The sequence below is a fragment of the Hemibagrus wyckioides genome, linkage group LG09 (genome assembly GCF_019097595.1).
Source record: "Hemibagrus wyckioides isolate EC202008001 linkage group LG09, SWU_Hwy_1.0, whole genome shotgun sequence".
Classification (NCBI taxonomy): Eukaryota; Metazoa; Chordata; class Actinopteri; order Siluriformes; family Bagridae; genus Hemibagrus; species Hemibagrus wyckioides.
Window position 1 is genome coordinate 958,394 of NC_080718.1, and position 10,028 is coordinate 968,421.

Below are 10,028 nucleotides of genomic sequence, written 5' to 3' on the forward strand. Positions count from 1 at the left end.
AAAAACCAGGACAGATTCAAGATTCATTCAAATGCTGCTGATGGAATTTGTTTTAATTGCTTTATCCTACATTTCTACTCTTTTTACTACTAATTGTATTCCTTCATTTTTTTAGTAGAAGATGCAGGACTCACTACCTGTCTTGGTGTTCTCCTTCCCATCAGAAAGTTGAGCTACAAGCAAAAATACAGGAAAATAAAGTTCTCCTATTACAGGATACATGGTGTAAAATAGCAGCTAATAAATTTCCAAAACAACAACAATGCAATAAAAACAATAAAAATAATTAATTCTAAATTTCCCTAACATGGGTAAAAATGCTCACAGTGTTTTTCCAAAAAAATAAACAAAATAAATATAAAATAGGAATATCTGATTGTAAAATCACATCTTTTTATCCAGATGGCTATTTTCCTACTACTGTATCACATTATGTAATTAACTATTCATTTTATGTGAGAAGAATCTGTCACTCTACTCACACATGCCTGTTAATACAAGGTCTTAGACATGAACATGATACAGATATCAATTAACGTTATTCTGGGTAGTCAAGGCACACAAGGGGAACATGGGGGCTGGAAAATAGCAGGCCTTGAGAACAATGAAGTTTTCCTGTTAGGATTTATGTTATAGATAATATAGAAATAAATTAAAACCTGATAAAAACACTTTACTACACAGATGTTGAAGTGTGTGTGTGTGTGTGTGTGTGTGTGTGCCAGTGTTCACAGGGCACAGGTATTTGTGCATGGACACTACACAAGAAAAAGGACCATTATATAAAGACCGGGTCTGTGGCTTGTAAATTGTTTCCTACATAAAGTGCTTAAAAATGAAACATATACAGACAGCAGAAGAAAATATTAAGTACTATAGCAGGACAGTCTGACTTGGTAACTCATACAGAATAACTAAGGTGTGCTGGACACGCCTGTGTCCTGGGAATAAACAAGTTTTAAACAAATGACCAGAGAGGATCTAAGCAGATTGACTTTAACAGAAACTTGCTGCTCTACAGATTCAGAAGAAAAAAGTTCAGATTCAGCACTAGTCAATATTTCAGTATTTAGTAACTAATGCTTTGGTGTGTGATGGACAATTGGGGTATTTGGCAGTAATCTTATTCTGCTTTACATTAAAAGAAAGAAGCTATGAAAAAGAAATGTTACTTGGTGAATATGAAGAATAAAAGTTGATCTATTGTGTTATTGTGTTGCTGTATAACATCAGTAATGTTAATATAGACTGCTGCTCCAGAGTTACTCATTACGTTAGCTTACTTAGCTAACTAAAGCCTAACTAGACATGCAGGACACATTTATTCACCTATACAATAAAAATCCTTCATTCTTCCGATCTAACATTAGATTCATATGAAAGAAAATGGCCATTATGATGACCACAGGACGTGCTGACCTCTGCATGTTTCCTCAAGTATGATGTTAATTCTTCTAAGAAGAAATCGTATGTTAGTGAGGCAGAGCGAGTAGCTACTTAAAACAAATCCTGCAGGTCAGACCACTGGTCATGGGTGTGCGGGTAGCGGGCTGTGGTCAGGGTTTTCCTCCATCGTAGGCTACAGTATTTCAGGCTCGGGCACTGCAGTGTTAATGCTCTAGAGAATTTGTGTACAATCACTGTCCAATTTAATAGAAACACCTGTACACCTGTTTATTTATAAAGTTATCCATTCAGGCAGTCATGTAGCAGCAGCGCAATGTGTAAAATCATGCAGGGCAAAAGAAACATTCAGAGGTAACCAGAATCTGAAAAGAGTATTTAATCACAGTTTAGTAGTGAGGACTTTATGAATTTCTTCACTGAAAAAAATGGTCTTGAAATGAATCAAGAACAAAATTGTGGATCTTCAGTCAAGTTTCAGGTCACACCATTGTACAGAAACTGTGCTAGTTAAAATCACAAATGACTTGTTTTTAGTTTTAGACCAAGGCTGGATCTCACTATCAGTTTTTCTTGATTTTAGCACTGCATTCGACACTATGCATCATGACTCCTATAGATTATGACAAAATTTCACAGGTATTCAGGGACAGGCATTAAGATGGTTTAGATCCTACCTGTCTGATCAATACCATTTTGTAAAATTAAAAGGGGAACTAGCCGGTGTAATGGCAGTGAAATATGGGTCATATAAAATTATGACCTAAATTATTAAATTCTGATAAGAAAGATATTACTATTCAGTCCAAAAAAAGTAAGTACTCTCACAATACTCCTTGCATTTAGACAGATGTACTGTTACTACTAGCTCGGCAGTGAAAGACCTTGCTGTTATATTAGACAGTAGCAAGTCTTTTGAAAATCATATCGCCCATATTACAAAAACACCTTAGACCTTAGAAATATTGCCAAGCCAATAAACATCTTATGTGTATCTGATGCAGAAAAGCTAATTCATGCATTCATGAATCACCTCCAGACTGGACTATTGTAATGCATTACTAGGTGGTTGTCCTGCATCTAAAATAAACAAGCTACAGTTAGTCCAACATGCAGCCACCAGAGTTCTTACCAGGTCAAGAAAATATGATCATATAACCCCAATATTTTATCATCCCTACACTGGCTACCTGTTAAGTTTAGAATCAATTACAAACTACTGCTACTCACATACAAGGCCCTAAATGGTTTAGCTCCCATGTATCCAACTTGTCTTCTAACATGCTACAATATGTCACACTCTTTGAAATCACAAAACTTTGAACAGTGTTCGGGGCTCAGATACACTCTCCCAGCTTAAATGTAGTTTAAAGAGTTTTAGCTCTTTAGCCAGGCATACACGTAATACATTCCATAACCTTCTGCTCCAGTACATCTGAAAATGCACATTATCATCTACTGCTTGCTAATAATATGAACAGCAGCTATGCTGATTCGTTTCATGTAGATTTTGGACATTCGAAGAGAAGATGCCAACCCTTTGAGGACTTTGAGGATAACAACCTTCTAATCAATACACAAAATGACATTCTTTAACATTGTACTTATGCTGTATTGCCATCATTGAGTTGGTGTTGAATCTATGAAGAACTCAGATGTTAAGCCAATTTGTGAGTAACCTCCAGACGACCTCATCCAAAGCGCATATATATATATATATATATATATATATATATATATATATATATATATATATATACACTACCAGTCAAAAGTTTGGACACACCTTTTAATTCAGTGTTTTTTGTTTAGGGATTTATTTTCTACATTCTAGAACAATACTGGAGATTTCAAAACTATGAAATAACACACATGGACTTAAGTAATCCATATGTAATAACAACAAAAAACAGTCAGTTGTTACAGTTTTTACAGTATTGTCAAGTGCATTTGCAAAAGCCATCAAGCACCATGATGAAACTGGCTCACATGAAGACCATCCCAGTAAAGCAAGACCAAAATTTACCTCTGCTGCAGAGGAGAAGTTCATTTAGAGTTACCAGCCTCAGAAATCACCAATTAACAGCACCTCAGATTAGAGCCGTCATGAAGGCTTTACAGAGCATCAGTAGCAGACATATCTCAATATCAACTGTTCAAAGTAAACAGTTAGAAACATAAACATCAGGAAAGACCATGGAATTAGAAGGTGTGTCCAAACTTTTGAATGGTAGTGTATATCTGGTCGAGTGCAAGTGGACAAGTAGATTAAACTTCCTACTGCCTCTCTGTACTTTCTTGGTTCTTTCATCATCTTCAGAATACTCAGGTTTCAGTTCACATGGAGTCTCTCTAGACTTGCAATTTTGCATCTCAAATCGATCTAGTATTTTCCTCACATATCTCTCCTGTGACATTTTAACTAGACCTTCTGCCTGTTCAAAATCTATCCCTAGAAAATATTTCAACCTACCCATGTCTTTCATTTTGAATCTTTCAGTGAACATTCCCTTTACACTTTTCACAACACTTTCACTGTTAGCTGCTATAATTAGGTCATCAACCCATATTATCAGGATTATTTTCTCATTCTGCCTTTCCCTTGTATACACGCAGTTATCAGCTGGGTTCTGTGTAAAACCATTCTCAATTAAACATACATGTACCATAGTGTTCCAGTTTCTGCCTGATTGCTTTAGGCCATAGAGAGATTTCTCTAACTTGCATACTAGCTTTTCACCCTGTCTTTTTGCTCATAACCCTCTGGTTGTACCAAGTAAATTTCACAGTCAATCGGTGCATGCAAATAAGCTGTCTCAACGTCCATCTGGTGTAAGACTAAATTTTCCTGTGCTGCCTTCTGCATGACCACTCTTACACTTGTCACATCTGACAAATCTCGCCTTGTATTTTTCAGATCCATTAATGTCTCTTTTAATTGTGTAGACCCATCTGCCCCCAACTGGCTGTTTGCCTGGTGGCAACTGAGTGAGTGTGAAGGTCTTATTCCCTTTCCATTAATCAAACAATTTTCTCCTCCGCAGCCCAAATTGACCCGGTCTGTTTTGATCACTTATAAAAAATGAGGTATGTATGATCACCTTTTTTTTTTTTGTTTCACCTTTTTAGTCAGCTTGTTTCCAACACATTAACATATATTTTGCACTTTTTTATATTTGGCAAATATTTGGTATGATAAACCTCATTTATGTAAAATTATACCTCATTTTTGAGTAAAAAAAAAACAGAAATTCTGAATTATTTTCACTATGGTAATGATCAGAGCCACATAAGTAGATGGAATATCACAGACTGGTATATGTCAATGTTTAGTCAGGATATTGTCTTGAAACCATTTCATTTTTTTTAATGGCAGCAAATAGTCACACCTGTTGTCCTTCCGGGTCAAACTGACCCGGTCTGATTTGACTGCTTATAAATCATAAAGTGTATAATGATCACACCATCACCACACATTTTTTTTTTTAACATTTTACACTTGTGATACCCAGCAGGGGGCAGCAGCTGACCTACCAACATGGGGCTACACACACACACACACACACACACACACACACATATACGGGGTTGGACAATGAAACTGGCCAATTTAGTGTTGTAGGTTTCATGGCTAACTTTGACCAGCCTGGTGGCCAATCTTCATTGACTGCACATTCCACCAGTAAGAGCAGAGTGTGAAGGTTTAATTAGCAGACTAATAGCACAGTTTTGGTTAAAATATTGCAATGCACACAACATTATGGGTGACATATCAGAGTTCAAAAGAGGACAAATTGTTGGTGCATGTCTTGCTAGCGCATCTGTGACTAAGACAGCAAGTCTTTGTGATGTATCAAGAGCCACGGTATCCAGGGTAATGTCAGCATACCACCAAGAAGGACGAACCACATCCAACAGGAGTAACTGTGGATGCAAGAGGAAGCTGTCTGAAAGGGATGTCCGGGTGCTAACCCGGATTGTATCCAAAAAACATAAAACCACAGTTGCCCAACTCACTGCAGAATTAAATGTGCACCTCAACTCTCCTGTTTCCACCAAAACTGTCCATTGGGAGGTCCACAGGGTCAATGTACATGGCCGGGCTGCTATAGCCAAACCTTTGGTCACTCGTGCCAATGCCAAACTTTGGTTTCTTGGGCTGTGGACAATGTGAAACATGTATTGTTCTCTGATGAGTCCACCTTCACTGTCTTTCCCACATCCGGGAGAGTTACGGTGTGGAGAAGCCCCAAAGAAGCGTACCACCCAGACTGTTGCATGCCCAGAGTGAAGCATGGGGGTGGATCAGTGATGGTTTGGGCTGCAATATCATGGCATTCCCTAGGCCCAATACTTATGCTAGATGGGCGCGTCACTGCCAAGGACTACTAAACCATTCTGGAGGACCATGTGCACCCAATGGTTCAAACATTGTATCCTGAAGGTGGTGCCGTGTATCAGGATGATAATGCACCAATACACACAGCAAGACTGGTGACAGAGTGGTTTGATGAACATGAAAGTCACCAGATCTAAATATTATTGAGCCACTTTGGGGTGTTTTGGAGGAGCGAGTCAGGAAATGTTTTCCTCCACCAGCATCACATAGTGACCTGGCCACTATTCTGCAAGAAGAATGGCTCAAAATCCCTCTGGCCACTGTGCAGGACTTGTATCTGTCATTCCCAAGACGAATTGATGCTGTATTGGCCGCAAAAGGAGGCCCTACACCATACTAATGAATTATTGTGGTCTAAAACCAGGCGTTTCAGTTTCATTGTCCAACCCCTGTATATATATATATATATATATATATATATATATATATATATATATATATATATATATATATATATATATATATACACACACACACCACACACACCACTCAAATATATACACACACACACACCACTCAAAAACATGGCATAATTTCATGTAAATAAAACTTCTTTTACACCTCTTATGCTTATTATTATATTTAATTTATGAACAATAAACCTCATTTACATGAAACACTGATATATGGTATATGTTAAACATTAGCCAGCATATCCCCATGTGAAAGCTGACTGATGCAACTGTATTCATAAATAAGTGAGAGCAAACAAATATGATTTGCAAAACACAACATGTATTTTATTTCAAAACAATTTTAAACATTGCAAACTAAAAATACAATGAACAGAAACTGTGTGTGTGTGTGTGTGTGTCTTCATTTGCACCCTGCTGGACTTCCATGACCATGCTGGCAGAGGCTGGCATGCAGGGAAGAACTTGGCATAGGCTTAAGAGAGGTGTCACAAGTTCTCTTCCAAGTTCCTCAAGGAACAGCCTCCTTTTGTGGCACTTCCCCTGATTCCAGCTTGGGTCCATCTCTCTCCACAGCACAAAGGAGTTGTATGCAGACGCATCAAGCATGTTGTAAAACACTGCCAGGGGCCAACGGGCTGTCATTCATTTACAACTATACACACTGGTGACCTGCAACAAAAGTAACAAACAACAAATCAGTCAAAATTAATTTATATTTTCTTACACAAGAATGCAATGCATTGAGCTGAATGAAAAATATTACATGAAAAAGTGCAATACCTTGTCGAGGTTGTCGACTCCCCCTTTGTTTTTGTTGTAGTCAAGGATGATCTGGGGCTTTTTGTCCTCTTTGGTGCTAACTGCAGTGTCACGATGCAGAGTGCTCATGAGAAGTACATTCCTTTATTTGGGGGGGGGGAGTAGGAGACAAGAGCAGTGAATACAAACTTGGAGGAAAATTTTGCCCTGTCTCTTGTCTCTGGTTTATTTTTTCTCACAGTTCCCACCATGGCCAGCTTCCTCCTTAGCAGCTCCTGGCCAAAGACATAGGACATGAAAAAGTTGTCAAAGGTGATGACGTGTCCTCAAAGACCCTCTGTCACCTCGAGAACCACACGCTGGCCATCCGCAGGTTTGCCGGTATACACCTGCATGTTCCAGGCATAGCTAGTCTGGGCATCGCAGGCTACCCAGATTTTAATTCCATACTAGGCAGGTTTACTTGGCATATATTGCTTAAACCCACAGTGACCTCTGAACAGGACCAGGCGCTCGTCCATGGTCACATAGTGCCTGGATTATACATTAGTTGCAGGCGTTGCACCCACTTATCCCAGACCTGTTGGATGGCAGACAATTTGTCTCTGGCACGGCACGCTGGTCTGGTGCTGCGATCATCAAATCATATGATGCTTGAAATGAGCTGGAATGTTTTCAGTGGCATGGTGGCACAAAAAATTGCCCTCCCCATCTGAGCATGCCACAGGCTGGACGTAGCCTCTTTACTGGAGTGGTAGACCCCAGCAAGAATCAATAGACCCAGATATCCCTGTAGATCTATTTGATCTAATTTTTTCCAGCTGTCACCATATACACGACACCCCTCCTTGTTGGTCATGTCTAACACTGTCTTTTGAATATAAATAACTCAAAAGTTGACTTTATGGTATCAGCACGAGAGACAGCATACCTTGTTGGCCCTTGGGGGCTCCTCTCGCGCTTTGTCCCCAACATGCGGCGTCGGTCACTTGGAGGGATGGAGGACCAGAGAATATTTCCATCTTTTGATTGGAAAATTTCTTCCGTTTCAGGAGGCTTCTCATCAGTTGATTCCTCCTCGTCTGTGGTATTTTCTTCCTCTGACACTTCCTGCTCCTCTTCTGCCGGTTCTGCCTCATCTCTGTCCTCCTCCAAAGGGTCAAAAATTAGGTCAAGGGCCTGTAATGCTGTGTAGGTCCTCTTCATTTTGCTGTCTTAGAGTGAAATGTGAAATTCCCCAAGGATGCTATAATTCAGGGTTTTTTTGTTTATTGTTATCTTGTCCCCAAATGGGCAAAGGCATATCTCATAGCTTTTGTTTTGTTTGGTGGCCCAGTGAAATGCAGTGCCCAATGCTTTGAACAGTGTTTGACTGTGTGTGTGTGTGTGTTTGTGTGTCTGTGTGTGTGTGTGTGTGTGTGTAGCCCCATGTTGGTAGATCAGATGTTGCATATCACAAGTGTGAAATGTTTACAAATGTGTAGCTTTTGTTTTGTCTGGAGGCCCAATGAAATGCAACGCCCAATACTTTGAAGAATGTGTGTGTGTGTGTGTGTGTGTGTGTGTGCGTGTGTGTGTGTGTGTGTGTAGCCCCATGTTGGTAGATGTGTGAAATGTTTACAAATGTGTAGCTTTTGTTTTGTCTGGAGGCCCAATGAAATGCAATGCCCAATACTTTGAAGAGTGTGTGTGTGTGTGTGTGTGTGTAGCCCCATGTTGGTAGATCAGATGTTGTATGTTCAATGTTCTGGAAAGCTCAAAAGTGTGACAATGGGTCACTACTAAATGTGGCCGGGTCAAATTGATGGTGTTATAAAAAATTATTCATACACACATAATTTAACAAAAATTTTAATATTTAATATTTTCAAAGAGCATAGTATTGAATCATCCATGTCATTTTCATGCAAGTATATGAAAGAAAACCCAAGTTATGACAATTTGACCCGAAGACAAAAGGAGGGCTAGTGATCGCATCTTTTTGTCCATAGCATTTTTCCATTGCCCTGACTTAGTTGATGTTATGGCATCCTGGTAGGTTTGAGGAATATCGCATATTGCAGCTTGTCCTCCATATCCTCAGTCTCAAATTCTCCTCTTGGCTCTTAGTGGGTTCCTTGATTCCAGTTTCAGTAACTTGACCTGGCTGTTTGCATTCACTCTGTTCAGGCATAGTCTCAGAAACACCACTTTGAATACCTTGACCTGGTACATTTTTCACATTTTCATCAACATTTCCTTCAATGTTATTGATTTTAGGATATACAACTTTTTTTTAGGATATTGTGTGTGTCATTCGGGTGTTTGTGTTTCCTTTTTTCTAGTTGTCCTAGCTGTGAATCTCACCAACCTATGCTTTTGAACCTTCTCTGTGTTAGGATAGTACACTAGATAAGCTGGGCTGTTTTTGTAGCCAGTGAAAATACCTTGCTCACATCTAGAGTCTAATTTGCTCCTCTCTCGTTTGTAAGCAAAACATACTGATCCGGACTTCTGCATTTTAGAAATGTTTGGCATCTTTCCTGTGAACAACTCGTATGGCGTTTTCTTGGTGTGTCTACTATAGCACCTGTTCCTCACGTAAGCTGATGTCTGCATAGCGTATTTCCATAACTTATCTGGTAACTCGCTTTCAGTCAGTAGGCACCTGCTCATATCATAAAGGGTTCTCCAACCTCTCTCTGCTGTGCCATTCTGGTGGGGTGAATAAGGTGCAGACGTTTCGTGTCTAATCCTATTTTTCGTTAACAGTGCCTGAAAGTCTCAACTCATAAATTCAGTGCCGTTATCTGAACAGATGCACATGACCTCTCCATTAGGTGCTATGTCTGCTAGGAACTTTTCTGTGGCTTGTACCGTGTCACCTTTAGACTTTAGAAAATACACTAACATGGTACCTGAGTAGTCATCTGTATAAGACTTTGTATATCTGTACCCTTCTGTGCTCGATGTTGGCATGGGGCCGGCTAAGTCAGTGTGGACTAGTTCTAAAGGTTTCTTTGCCTTTCTGTCTGGCTCCCTATTTCTCGTCTGAGTGAATTTTCCCTGTT

At 39.4% G+C, this 10,028-nt stretch overlaps 1 pseudogene; it reads right to left on the reverse strand.

Moving 5' to 3' along the window:
- Positions 1–914: 914 nt before the first annotated feature.
- On the reverse strand, positions 915–8,184 carry LOC131359400 (piggyBac transposable element-derived protein 4-like; annotated as a pseudogene).
- Positions 8,185–10,028: the final 1,844 nt, after the last annotated feature.